The sequence below is a fragment of the Panthera uncia genome (genome assembly GCF_023721935.1).
Source record: "Panthera uncia isolate 11264 chromosome B3 unlocalized genomic scaffold, Puncia_PCG_1.0 HiC_scaffold_1, whole genome shotgun sequence".
NCBI lineage: Eukaryota > Metazoa > Chordata > Mammalia > Carnivora > Felidae > Panthera > Panthera uncia.
Genome location: NW_026057582.1, coordinates 124,311,341 through 124,326,432, shown reverse-complemented (window position 1 = coordinate 124,326,432; position 15,092 = coordinate 124,311,341). Strand labels below are relative to the sequence as shown.

The following is a 15,092-nucleotide window of genomic DNA, read 5'->3' as shown; positions in this document are numbered from 1 at the left end:
TCAATAACCAGAGTTGGCCAATATAATTCTGAAGGCAATTTTAAGAATTGTTTTCCTATAGAAAACAATTTTAAGAAAGTTTTCCTATAGAAAAGGTGTAATCTTCAGATCACAGTCAGCATACCTGCAAGAGAATGTCACCCTGGGTCCCCACCAAGCCCATGTAAGGGACCCAAGAGCCGAGGTCCCCCCTCCTGCAGACTGGCCCCCAGTGGGAGCTGCTGCCCAGCTGGAAGAACAGACCCTACAGCTACCCCTACACAGGATGGTGTAAAGAGAAAAACTCCAGGAGCGGGACCTGACGCAGGACTAACACTGCTTCCAGGGAGCTGAAGACAAGGAAAGGGGAGGAGACCTGCCATCTGGAAGGGCATGCTGCAGGCGAAGCCAAGGTTCTGCAAGGTCACTGGAAGTGAGCACTTTGACTTGCTTGTTCCTAGTGTCAAGTGCACCTCCCCACAGCCTCTGTGCAGGCAGGAGAGGGTCTGCTCACTCAGCACCGGGGCTCCAGCACTGGCACAGGGCAGCACACGGCGGGCTCAGAATGTCCAGCTAAAAGGCAGGCAACCCAAACGGGCCCATTATTCCACCAACTCGTCCCCTGTCCTGGGACACTGGCTTGGGGGGAGCAGGGGGGACAAAGGTTTGAGGTCCATCAGCCCAAATGCGGCATGTTCCTTAAGTCAGATACAGAGTATACTTAATTCCCCTGAACATCCGAGCGGTGAGATGATGAGTATCTACAAAGCCTTCTGGAACGAAGAATAAAAATCTGCAAAAACCATTCAATAATATTGAAGTTGGTATGTGATAAATTAGTCCTGTTTCATTTGTGGGTCATTTTGGGGTTTTGTTCATATTGCTAAATACTAACGCTTGATAGGGTGATATGTATGTGAACCAAGCAGTTTATGTGCCTTTGGAAAGTCTTTTTTTTTTTTTTCTAAGACATGGCAATCAATGTAACAGGAAAATATATGGGTTAGCATTTTTACATCCAGTTTTCTTCTTCGATATGATACTACAAACTACCAATAAATAAAGCCAATAAGAAAGAAAAAAAGGGGAAATACTTCCACAGAATGGTGAGAGAGATAGAAACAGAGACAGAAAGACAGAGAGGAAGAGGGGGCAAAGAATACAGGCCAGGTTCTGAGCAAGGCCTCCACCCACATTCACTCCCTCACTCAATTCTCAGGGAGCCACGAGTCTGGCAAATGCTGACCTTCTCAAACTCGGCCCTTTGCTCTCCTGGACGCCTGTGAGGTCCATTCGCAGAGCAGGACTTAGCCTGGAATAAGACAACATCTCGGAAGTGCCCTGTTTCCAACTTTCTTCCCACAAGGTCTGTGATCAACATGTGACCTGGGTGCATGGGATCAGCCACTGAGGTAGTTCCCGAATTCTAAATTAATTAGAAAAAGCAGTCAGGTGTCAAAGAAGCTAGAAGGCAGGCAGAGCATCCCGAACCTGGGAGAGCATCCCCGCCGTTGTGGTGTGCCAGGAGGCGCTGGGCACACGCAGGGTGCTCCCTGACCGGCCTGCAGGGCCCCTCGTAGTTTCTGCTCCCAGGGGATAGCATACAACACAGGCACTCACTGATGTGCGACTTTACACACGTCTTCTGTCATTTACCAGGCAATGCGGGAGAGCAAAACTCTAATGCTGGACTCAAACGGCCAGAAGCAAGGCTGCAGTCCGGGATGTGCTTAGGGAAAGCAGGGCGCCTGGACTCCCCTTACCCCTGCGGGCCCCAACAGCAGCCCGGAGGCCCTTCCTCCAGTTATCTGAGTCCTGCCCCCTCCCCCCTCCCCTGAGGATGCCACCTGGGTGTGGGGGAGCTCCGGAAAGGACACAGCAGTGCCCCCACCACCACGGCAAAGGAATCAGCAATGGCCCAGGGCTCCATGCCTGCGGACTAGTAAAACAACTACTGTATGAGAGACGGAAGGCTATGTAATAATTTATATGTATTTGTTATGATGACATAGTATTTTCATTTTGTCCATTAAAAATTTTTAACAGTGGGCATGAAGAACCATGGCTTGTTTTAAAGGTCTCTCCATTTGCAAGAATATAAACACAATGAACCATACAAGCTGCTTTCCAAAATTAGGTCAGAAGAGCCTGAAGCCGGTGGTGTTCCTCCCCGCTCCGGCCCTTGCCCCCTGCAGACAGCTAGTGCCCAGCCCACCTCCCCGGGGTCTCAGGCCTTCTCTTCTCTCTCCAGGCTGGACTATGCCTCCTCAGGGCTTCCCAATGGGGCTCCCTGCAGAATTCTGTTCTCCTTCCCTCAGGGCCATTTTGACACAGTAGCAAAAATGGTCTTAAAATACAAATCAGAGGCTTATGGCTAAAAATGAAGTCCTAGAACCCATATGATTCTTTCCAAATTATCTCTTCAAAGAGAAGAAAGAAGTAAGAAAGGAATAAACCCACAAGGACCAAGAGAATGGGAGAGGAAACACAGTAGGGAAGAGATGCCCCCAAATGCTGAGGACATGAAAAGGGAGCCAAGGAAGATGGCAGCTAACGGCCTGCTCTAAACAGTAAGCCAATGTGCCCTTCAGAACCCCAGGAAAGGTGCTGTGAAAGGCAGGGGTGAGGCCCAGTGCTGGACTCAGCGAAACCATAGGCACACGGAGGGAGGAGAGCGCTGGCAGATGTCCAGCATCTTCAAAGACATGCTCCAGGTTACTCTGCCATTTAGATGATGGGGGTGTTGCCCAAATTCATGTAGGACTGCCCACCAACTGTAACAGAATCAGGATGCACAAGGAGCAAGTATTGGAGGTTTCTTAACACGGTCATCATTTACAGTAGTTGTTCCAGAAGAGATCTGTCTACAGGCTCCTTCCCTCACTCCTCTAGGACTTAGTTCACTGAACAGCTGGGCAGGGATGAAAGCAAGGCTGATAGATGGAGGGAAATGAACGTCTAAAGAGCAGGGCTCCCAGTCCTTTCCTCAACTGGGTCTCAGAGCACTCACCCTCCACTCTCCATTCCCAGTAGGAGACTGGAAGAGTCTTTTCTGCATCAATTAAACATTCCCATTGATTATCTGGAGTCCTCCTGCAAAAGGGACCGCCCAAGGCCAGATCACTACAGCTATGACACTAGTTTAAGGAATCTTGCCTACAGGGCTTTCAGTTAGCTTCTTCAATGCCTGAGTCTTCCTTGATCATCAACAGCCAGGGACCATCAGGCAGCTGAAGGAGGGTTCCATCAGGAAAGATGGAGACAGAACACAGAAACAAAAGATTGCCGAAAGAGAAACAATGCAGTGAACAGAAGAGAAAACAACGGAAACAAAAAACAAACCTGTAGCACATTAACACAGAAGACAAGGCACTCGTGCAACAAAAACTGAATACTGTAAAAAAACAAAAATCAAAAAAACCAAAAACGCTCTTGAAAATAAACATAAAATAGCCAAAGAAAAAAAGGAGAGTTTGAGGATAAAGCTGAAGGACATCCCAGAAAAGAGAGATGAAAACAAAACCAGGAAACAGAAAAGTATTCATTCCAAAAAGAGAAAAGCACATGAGGGAGAGAGTAACAATACAGAAAATGGGCTCAGAATTAAAGACACAGTTGCTGAATTAAACCCCAACTACCTAGTACTAAGAGTACAAACTCGGAACACCACAGATAAAGCAATCTGAAAAACTTCCAAAGAGGAGGAAAAGGGCCATGTATAAATTAACCAGAAACTAGAGTGCTCTGTCCTGACTGGAAGAGAAAGACCAATGCCTTGTTAAAAGCAGGGGGGGAGTGAAAGTTATTCTCAATGGAGAATTCTCTTCCCAACCAAACGACCTATCGAGTAGGAGGGTAGAAGAGAGATTTTCAGACATTCAAGGACGGTTTTACCTCGTACTCATTCCATCCCAGCTATGAAAGGATGTGCCCTTCTAGAGTGAGGGAATACATCTAGAAAGATGATCACATAGGATCCTGGAAACAAAAGGTACAACAGAGAAGAAAGCAAAGAGAGCCCCAGAAAGTCAGTGCAGGTAAGCCCCATAAGAAGAGTGCAACGGACTGGATGTCTGCGGACTCCCAATTCACCCCAACTGACACGCTGAAGTGCTCTCAACGTGAGGTTATCTGGAGGTGGCGCCTCTGGAAGGTGATTGAGTTTAGATGAAGTCATGAGGGTGAGGCCCCTGCGGTGGGATGAAGGCCTGTATAAGGGGGTGAAGGGACCAGAGCACTCAGTCCCCACCAAGACGGTACACAAGAAAGCAGGTCTGTAAACCAGGGAGACGATCGTCACCAGAACCTGACCATGCAGATACCTTCATCTCAGACCTCCAGCCTCCAGAACTGTGAGAAATACATTTCTGCTGTTTAAACCACCCAGTTGACAGTGTTTTTGCTCTGGCAGCCAGGACAGACTTGAGACAAAGAGTTCTAGAGCAGACTGGGGGAACTGGTATCCAGACATTCACTACATCTCCAGAGTCTGGCTCATGCCGGACACAAGACGCTCAGCAGTTATTTGGTGAATTTATGATAAACAGGAAAGTCTTTACGCACAGCAGGTATCAAGATACTGTGGCATGATTTAATGCAGAAGAACACAGATGACGAGGGCTGACAGACATGAGATCCTCAGTAACTAACGATGAGGGATAAGCCTGAGGTCACTCTGGCTAGAATATGTTTTGGAATGTAAAAATCAGCAGTGTATTTTGAGGAAAAATAAGTACCCTTCCAGACAAAGGATGTAGTTGTTATTTGTCCTTTACTCCCTAGAAAACTGAGTCCATGACTACACATTTTATTCTTGGCTATCAAAACCCTATGCATGGAGAGTGATCTCCAAAGGGAGTCCTCTGTGCAGTGCATGGTCTGCTGCACATGACTGCTGCTTCTTACAGGCTCACCAGGACATCACATCCCCGAACACTTTCAGGACTACATTTCTCAACTGAGAAATGACGTCTGAGGCTATGACTTTCATAGTGTCGGACGTCTCGGCAAGCTTCACCCAAAACAGAGCATGTGTGCTAAAGGCATAAACACAAAGAAAATTAATTCTTGACATTTGACTAACGGGCTTATGGAAGCCTTAAAATCCCCAGGAACGATTACAGACTGAGAATGTGAACTTAGAGGAAAGTTGTAGGTATCTTCTGACTAACCTCTAAAAATCTAAATGAAAGGAACGTTATGTTATACCCTTTTTTCTTTTTTTTTTTTTTTTTTTAAATGAAGAAATCTTTTGCAAGACAGAGATGGCGTGAGCGTGTGTGTTCGGGGGAACAGCATTTATTCTGTTACAAATGAGGCCAAGTCTATGCCCAGACTAGCTCGTGCTCTCCCCTCCTGTATCACCCCCAAAGGATTTACTTAGTACACTAATATTACTACAAAATAAACATTTAGACAAAGAAGCCACCCACCTGACAGACTGGATGGAAAAGACACCTGCTATGATCCTAAGAAAAATCTAAATAAATAGCTCCTTGTCTAAAAGAGCAAATGTGGACATAAGTACTTTACAGGTGAGCAGACAGAATGTCTACAGGTGAGGCCATGCACCTCCACTGAAGGGTACTGATGCTGATACTAAGACCCTGCCCAAATCGGCTTCTAGTGGCACCTTTTGTTCATTCAGCACATTTAACAAATGCCATCAACTTCTATACAAAGCCTTATTACAAAATGGCTTCGGAGGAAAGGTAAGGAAAAAGGTTGTGAGTGTGCACCACCACCCCCCTCCATCTATCCCCTTTCCACTTTTACCCCGTCACCTTTTCCACCTGTTCACATCAAGTGATCTTAGTGCTTTTGGATCTCCTGTCTGCCTTTGTAGTATTTTAGGCATTTGCTTTTGCTCTGGGGATCCCTTGCGAAGTTCTCCTCAAATTATCTTTGTTTTTATCTTCACTAGTTCCTAGTTTCCTGCTGTCATTGGGTTTTGCCTTTAAAGATGCCTGGTTGCATTTAAGAATGCTGCAGGTGAGATGAAATCAAGCCATTTTGCTCTGGGGCACTGGAATGAGGAACAGCTGGATCATTAAGGTGAACATCTGAACCTTCTATTATGCATTGTCCCTCTTTTCCTCAAATTATGGCTAACATGCTGTTCACTACAATGTTCCCCACTAAGCAGATAAGAGGCAGGTGCCATTTAATTTCTGGACTCCAGGCAATTGCCTAGATTCAACAGGAATGAAGTCCTCTACCTTTAAGAGGTATAATTACGTGACTAAAGTAAGTGTTTAGCAATTTAGTGGTAATAGAAATAAACTACTATTTCTCTGTGAGAAAGTTCAGAATGTAACAATTTAAAATAAACGTTCAGAAGTAAGACTATATGGAGACATTTATCGCTTTTATGCTACTAGTGAGCTGTAAGACCTTGGAGGAGTCACTTGAATTTGTTGGGTCTCAAAGTTCTCTCGTTTATAGAATGTCTATATCGTACTAAAGGTTCCTTCAGTGTGAAGAATTCTAAGATGGGATCTACGTGCTAGTTTCATAACCAATCACATAGGATTCTAAAGTCATGCTGTGATGTTCTACCCATCCATCCTGATATGGTTGAAGATACAGCATTAGAACGTTACAAGATTCTACCTTCACTGAGTCAAACTGTTTGGAGCATTAAAAGATACCACTACATCCCAGTTAACTGCTTCCGTCTTATAAAAGCAAACCTCCAATTCTTCTTTTTTTTTAACGGTTACTTACTTACTTATTTATTTGGGGGGGGATGGGGGTACGAGGAAGGGGCAGTGTTAAAGAGACAGAGAATCTTAAGCAGTCCCCACGCTCAGCGCAAAGCCCAACATGGGACTCAGTCTTACAACCATGAGATCATGCCATGAGCCGAAATCAAGAGTCAGAGGCTTAACTGACTGAGCCATCCAGGGGCCCTGCAAACCTCCAATTCTGCTATAAAAATAGTTAAGGATAGGAGATTCATAACAGGTCATTGTAGTAATTCCATGCGGCAACAAATATTGTAGTTTGTTTGTTACAAAGCATTCAAATTTAAAGAAAACTTCATTATTATGTAGTATAGTTCAATAATCTGTCACTTGGCACATTCCTTCCAAGAATATTACATAATGGGAAGTTAAAAAGTACTGCAGGAGAAAACACAAATCTGTGCATACAGGTTTCTTTTATAATCACAAGGTCATTTCTTGCATAAAAAACATGGAAGAAAGCCTTTTTAAAACACATACAGCACCACTGATGGTTTAATTTCCAGTGTCCATAATACAGCTCTTAAGCTTTGTTCTAAAAAGTGTCCCCATAACCTTGGACTCCGGAAAAGCCATCTCCTGTACTGTGAGATGTTTCAGAACTGTGACTCATTCTATGGTAAATCTGAGAGGGGCTAACAAATATCAAGGTCACGCTATTCCCAGGAACTTCTAGCCCAGCTGGGAACACCCATCAACTACCCACATCTAATCTTCAGTTAACAAATACCGACTGCTACAGTCTTCATTAGCAAATGTCCTTGGCATCCTCTGCAAGGAAGGCCAACATTCTCATTAAGTCACGGTTCTCCCCATTAGCTGTTTACATTAGTGTCCATCATTAAATATGTATTTCAGCTGCATCAACAGACTATCACTGCTCCAGATCGATGGATATTTCTTCATTCTGATTTATGCAGCATTTCAATTCTTTGCAGAGTATTTTTCTTATCCTTTTCTGCTGAAAAACGTTTCAAAGAAAATATGGGTTGCCTAAATGTCAGGAGATCATAACTGGTAATAGTTTCAAAATCATCTCACAGTTTTATATATTTAAATTAACATTCTCATATACCTATAGGTAGGGTTTTTCCAGAGAATTTACTGGCTGAAGCAGGACCTTTAGAGATGAAAGAGAAAATCTGTTAATAAATTAGGCCAAGATCACTGGCGTAAACTGGCCTGTCCGTGGCTCTCGGGACATATGGTCACTCCACATGCCCCTATTAGGTCTCTCTCCTAATGCATTTGTATAGGCTTTGCCAATTTGCATTCAATTAGTAAGTTCAAGGATTAGGTGCTTTGTATTTTAAAGAGTTCATTTAAAAAAGCAAATTTTTTCATGGGAATTATGCTGGGCCTCTAGTGGTAAAAAAAAAAAAAAAGAAAGAAAGAAAAATAATAAGAGCTGTATGTTTGTGTCTTGATCCATTAGTGCCAAAATCTGAAATCTAAATACCTTTTTGAGAAGTCTGACGCAGTTCTAAAGACCTGAGAACTCAGCTTGGCAAACTATTATGAAAACTGTTGGTAGTAAGGTAATACTTCTACATAAAACAATAAGCAAAGTGATCACACTGAAATCAATAGAGTCTGCGGGTGAACATTTCGTGGTTTGAATAGTCAACAGCGGCAGTGGAAAGAGAACGCCCTTATCTGCAGTCAGAAAACTATCTAAACTTCCATCTCTGCTCTTTACTAACATTTGACCTTGTGGGAGTCAATTAAGCTTTCCGGGCACTGCCTTCCCCCACCCCCCCCAGCCCCCACCATAGATAAAGAAGCAAATGTGGCAGCATTATGAAGAATGAATGTACGCACAATTATCTTCAAAAGAACAAAGTCTTGCGCAAATGTGGCACCAAATACTTACTGAACACATTAAAGGCACCCTACGAGGCAGGGAAAATCTAAAAGGTCAAGTACAAAGAAAAGATAAGCTTGCACACAAAGATAAAGCACACAGTGGGCAGCACTACCACCTGGGCCCTCAGCCTGCTCTTAAGGGAAGTGTACGAAGGGCTCTCCCTCTGTATAGGTGTTTCTCTAAAGCCTGACTCACAGCAGGTGCCTGGGTCCAGTCACCGTTGGCCACCAGCTGGCCACCACATATGCGTCCCCTCACAGTGCTCCTTCCTAACCCTAGTCCGTATGTGGCCACATACAGCTCTCACCCTGGAGCAAATAACCATAGGAAAAGCAACTTAAGCTATAGCCTAAGGGATCGCCAAAAAACAAACAAAAACAGAAATAAAACTAAAAACAATCTTACGGGGCAATATTGGGGAAGTGCACCAGGTTAGGGAAGTTGGAGGACAGGGACACATAGGAACACAGGCCCAGTGGGTTCAGATCTGATTTTTTTACAGAAAAGCTAGAAATATGGCTATTTTTGTATAAGTTTCCTACTTTTTATTTTTTTTTATGTTTATTTATTTTTGAAAGAGAGAGAGAAAGAGTGTGAGTAGGGGAGAGGCAGAGAGAGAGAGACAGAATCCGAAGCAGGCTCCAGGCTCTGAGCTGTCAGCACAGAGCCTGACATGAGACTCAAACTCACGAAATGTGAGATCATGACTGGAGCTGAAGCCGGATGCTCAACCAACTGAGCCATTTAGGTGCCCATAAAGTTTCCTAATTTTTAAATGTTAGCCACCAATTCAAATTTTAGAATGAGAGACAGAGAAATATGAGCCCAAATGAACCTGTGGGCCAAATGTGGCATACAAGTTCATTTCCTTCTAGGATTTTTTGAAGTCAAGATTCCTGATTTGTTGTGGAATCTCATTCTAAATAAAGACATTTTAAACCATTTTAACTTGCCACATTTATCAAGTAATATCTTACACACACACACACACACACACACACACACACACACACACACACACACCTAAAGATCCAAGCAGGCTTTGAATGATGAAGGTCCAGGAGCACCTGGGTGGCACAGTCAGTTAAGCATCTGACTTCGGCTCAGGTATGAACTCACACTCTCTCTCTCTCTCTCTCTCTCTCTCAAAAATAAAGATTAAAAAAAATTTTTTTTAATGATGAAAGTCTAATGAGTTAGGACAACCCAGTGGAGTTGCAGTCACAAGACGAGGCCACCAGAGGAGGGCAGCAAGGCCAGTGGAGGGGGAGCAAGAGCACAGCCCAATTCCTGTTCACTCCAGCCTTTTAAAGTACAGCTTCTGCTTGAGAACCTGATGGTAGATATCATGGCTTTGTTTCACACATTCAAGTCAGTATTTCTGTCACACGGTGGTGAGGGAGTCTGCATAGGGACTCCCAGGCTTAATAATCCTGCAATTAACTCCATGTAAATCTGAGAAGGGGCTCTCACTCTGCAATTACAAAGGGTTGAGTTCCTACAGTTGTCTTTAAGAAATGGGGAAAGGGGAAGGAAAGGGAGTGTTTCCGGGGGAAGGGGGGAGCTCTTAAATTCTACAGTATCAGATTTCTAGAGAAGTGATACAAATAAACATTTTCTAAACATAGGCAACCAACAAAGGAGCAAAGGCAATATAAAGCTGAAGCAAAGATAGTCTTTTCAGCAAACGTTGCCAGAGCAACTGAACACTCACAAGAAAAAACAAACAAACAAAAATCAATCTGGACATCGACTTTACACCCTTCACAGAAATTAACTCAAGACAGACCACAGACCTGAATGTAAAAACACAAAACTATAAAAGTCCTTGGAGATAACAGGAGGCAACACAGAGAACCCTGGGTATGGAGACGACGTTTTAATACAGCACCAAAGGTGATCCATGAGAGGAATAATTGAGGAGCCAGACTTCATCAAAATTAAAAAACTTCTCTGCAAAAGACAATGTCAAAAGAATGAGAAGAAAATCCAGAGGCTGGGAGAAAATGTTTGCAAAAAACATATCTGATAAAGGACAAGTGTCCAAAATACACAAAGAACTTTCAAAACTCCCCAAAGAAGATATGCAGATGACCAATAAGCATGTGAAAAGATGTTTAACATCGTATGACATTAGAGAAATGCAAAATAAAATGAGATACCACCACAGACCTATTAAAATGGACAAAATCCAAAATACTGGTAACATCAACTGCTTGGCAAGCATATGGATCAACAGACCCTCTCATGGGGCGTCTCGGTGGCTCAGGTTTTGGCTCAGGTCATGATCTCATGGTTTCGTGAGTTTGAGCCCCACATTAGGCTCTGTGCTGACGATGCAGACCCTCTTAGAATTCTCTCTCTCCCTCACTCTCCACCCCCCTCCCCTGCTCATGCTGTCTTTGTCTCTCTCAAAATAAAAATAAAAAAATATAGGATCTCTCGTTCATGGATAGTGGGAACACAAAATGGCACAGCCTCTAAAGACATTTGGCAGTTTCTTACAAAATTAAACGTACCCTTAACTGTTAGATCTAGCAATTACATTCCTTGGTATTTAACCAACTGAATCGAAAATTTATGTCCACACAAAAAGCTGCACACAGGTGTAGCAGCTTTAGTCATAAATTCCCAAACCTGTAGTCAACCAGTGTGTCCTTCAAGCAGGTGAATGAATAAACTGTGGTACATCCAGACAACGGAAAATTATTCAGCAATAAAAAGAAATGAGCTATCAAGCCACGAAAAGACACAGAGGAACCTCTAATGTGTATCATTAAGTGAAAGAAGCCAATCTGAAAAGGCCACTACATACTGTACAATTCCAACTATAGGACATCCTGGAAAAGGCAAAACCATGGATACAATATAAGGATCAGTGGTTGCCAAGAGTTAGGGGAGAGGGGGTGCACAGAGGATTTTTAGGGAAGTGACACTACTCAGTATAATACTACAATGGTGAGAGAATGCACAACGTCGAGAGGGAACTCTAATGTAAACTAGGGACTGGATGATTATGATGTGTCAGTGCAGGCCCACCGACTGTAACAAATGTACCATTCTGTGGGGGTGCTGATGACGTGATCGCGGGGTTGGGGGAGAGACGGGTATATGGGAACACTACAGCCTGCTCAACTTCCCTTTAAACCTCAACTGCTCTAAAAAATAGTGACTTAATTTTTTAAAAACTTGGGGCGCCTAGGTGGCTCAGTCGGTTAAGTGTCCGACTTCAGCTCAGGTCACGATCTCGCGGTCTGCGAGTTCGAGCCCCGCGTCGGGCTCTGGGCTGATGGCTCAGAGCCTGGAGCCTGCTTCCGATTCTGTGCCTCCCTCTCTCTCTGCCCCTCCCCCGTTCATGCTCTGTCTCTCTCTGTCTCAAAAATAAATAAACGTTAAAAAAAAAATAAAAAAAATAAAAACTCACAGGCAACCTAGTAGGAAAAAAAAATCCTCAAATTATGTTTTATGTTAATGTTTTATGTTAATAAAAGTAGATTCCAGGGGAAGATAGTCAATCCGTTTTCTCTGACTTGTTATTTATAATCAATTCTTTTGTTCTTCCCTTCCACTCATTAGTCTACTCCCTGCTCTAAGCAAAACAAACCCTTTAGAGGAATATATAAAATACTCTAGGATTCAGATCCTTGTGGAAAGAGATATGTGGAAACAAAATCCAAGCGATTAACAATTCACAATGAGTTAAGATTTTTTGGTCTTTGAAGACAGCAAACTAGAAAGCCCTATATAAAAAGAAGAGACTTTTTTTTTTTTTGAGTATTTGAACATCTCATTAGTGTACCTCCTTCCCTCCCTTCCTCCCCCCACACGCACACACTCATTTTAATCCTTACAATTTTAAACCCCTTAAGGGCAAAACCTACTTTTGCTCTAGGTGCCTAGCACAAGCAGTTGCGCAATAAGCACTGGCTGAATAAATGAATGGGTGGATGTTACTTCTCCTACTTTACAAATGAGGACAAAAAAGATTAATCACTTAACACTGTAAGTGGCTCCAGGCGATATTTCAACATCACAATGACAGACAAGCACCTTACCCAACGGAAGAGGTGACACTTTAGGAAAGAGAAGCCACATCGTACCACATGTGCCAGGCAAAGCTACCCCTGTCCTCAAGCCAACCCTGCCCCTCACATTCCCAGGCAGACCGTCCAGGGCTCGGTGGGCAGACCGGTCAAAGGCGAGACACACACTCAGCCCACCCCTGCCCCTCCCTGGCCCCCGCTTCCCCAACTCCCAACAGATACGGCAACAGGACCTCAGAAGACAGCCCCTGAACATGTAGATTCTGTCCTCAGAGACATGAAAGAGGAAAAGCATCCTTGAAAGAGGATCTTCTAGGGGCACCTGGGGGCTTCAGTCAGTTAAGCGTCTGACTTTGGCTCAGGTCGTCATCTCACGGTTTGAGAGTTTGAGCCCCGCATCGGGGCTCAGCCTGCTATGGGTCCTCTGGGTCCTCTGTTCCCTTCTCTCTCTCTGCCCCTCCCCTGCTCGCTCCCGCTCCCCCCCCCCCCCCCCAAAAAAAAAAAAAAAAAAAAAAAAAAAAGATGGATCTAGAATTTTCAAAAATCTCACTTAGGGCCCCCTAGCTGCTCCGCCAGACTGAAGTTCCTTGAAGGCAGACCTCGCCCACTATTTCTGCAGCTCCAGCACAGAGCAGAGCCCGGCATGGGCCACAATCCCTTAATAAACACGGACACAAAGGAGAAAAGGTAAACAGCGGAGAATTTTAGTGTACTGAGCACATAATCATCCTACACTTCTAAAATAACCTACCCGACTTCCAAAACCATCAATAGAACCTTTCTGTTAGTTACATGTTAGGCAACACATTTGAACTGAAAGCGTGTCCTTTGACCCTTCAGAGGTACTTGATTTTTTTTTTTTTTTTAATCCTTATAACCTAATGGAAGTTGAACAGTTTATGATTTTAGAACATGGATAAGCAACACCTCTCAGAAGCTCCACGGGCACTTCCCACGCACTCACTCGTTCAAGCCTATGAGGTGGTGCGATTATTATCCACATTTTCAAATCAGGAGATTCGAGCTGCCCAGTGCCCCACTGTCCCAGCTGCCCGGAGGGCTATTTCATGACAGCACGGGGGCTCTCCTGCAGGCACTGCTCTGGGCACAGGGCACACACAAAGGCCAGGCAGGTCCTGTCCTGCAGCTCACACTCCAGGGCTGGGGCAGGAAGGAACTCAAGAGAGGAGACTGGAGCCCTGAGGAAATACAGAGGGTGGGGAGGCAGGGGACAGGGGAGTGGCGGGTAGGGGCAGGCCTCTGTGGCAGGGGGAAATCTGAGCAGTGACCTGACAGAAGCGAGGGGGAGGGAAGAGTTCCAAAGGCACCGTGGGTCAAAGACTAGACAATATGTGGTACTCCCTCTAGAACATTCATTTCTTCGGCAAGTATGACTCACATACTCTGTGCAAGGGCCACACTTGGGGGCAAATAGCAGGAACCGTGGCCAGGACACCGGCCTGAAGGTCCACCCAGGAGCTCTCCAGACACGGTGCCAAGTCCCCTCCCAACCTGCCCGTCCCTCTGTGCCAGCCCTTCCATGCTCAAGGCAAGGCTCGTGCATGTGTGCAGTGGGGCCAAGCAGAAGTCTGGGGTTTAGGTAACGGAGTGAGTGTCGGGGGGAGGTATCTTAATGGTATAATCAATAAGGAAGGCTTAAAAGCTACCCTGAACTTTCTGAACAAGTATGTAAACTCCATGGAACCAAATTTTGGCCAGATGAAGCATCAAAGCAAGCAAGAGTCGAAAAGTCCCCTATTTAATGTGCACACAACACAAACATTCCTGGGGCAAAGGAAGATCTAGTGACGACAGTACCAATCTCCTACACCAAGATGACGGGGACCTTCACTTTCTAAGAAAACCCGCTCTCTAGGCAAAGGTAGGATCATTTTCACTCTGTGAGCAGACAGACTGAGTCTCCACAATGGGGGTGTTGGGGTGGTGGGGGGGGGGGCAGAGGAGGAGGAACCATTCAGCACGGATTTCCACACCTCTCTCTCTCCACCCACTTCCTCCCTCACTTATGGGCAGCCGCCCACCGCCCTGCCCTGGCCCAGCACCAGAACAAAGTGGGTTCCCAATGCCAGCCCAGCTGTCTTTTAAAGTGGAAGTGACTCAAAAGGACTAAGCAGCTGCACCCGCCCCGTGCCCCGTGGTAGTGTTCAGCAGTAAAGCTATTACTGGTAATAGTAGTGAAGTGATCTTTACCATAGAAAAAAAGAAAAGAAAGCCATTCCTAAAGATAAGAACGGGCAACTGGTTTTATTACTGACATTTATTTACACATGGGCCTCCAGCACTCTAGGCTGAAGGCAAACAGAATGAAGAAGTTCATTCAAGGTAACGCTATCTCAACTAATTCAACGATTTACTCGCCTGCTTCTTCCTTGCCCTGTTCATGTGGACACATTTTACAGGGGTACCTCAGCAAGAAACAGTGGAGCAGGGTAACAC

General features: G+C 44.7%; 1 protein-coding gene across 1 annotated transcript in view; it reads right to left on the bottom strand.

Annotated features, from left to right (window-relative positions):
- Positions 1–15,092, bottom strand: part of CHSY1 (chondroitin sulfate synthase 1) — a 75,365-nt gene that overhangs the window by 8,374 nt on the left and 51,899 nt on the right. The gene's annotated exons all lie outside the window — the stretch shown is intronic.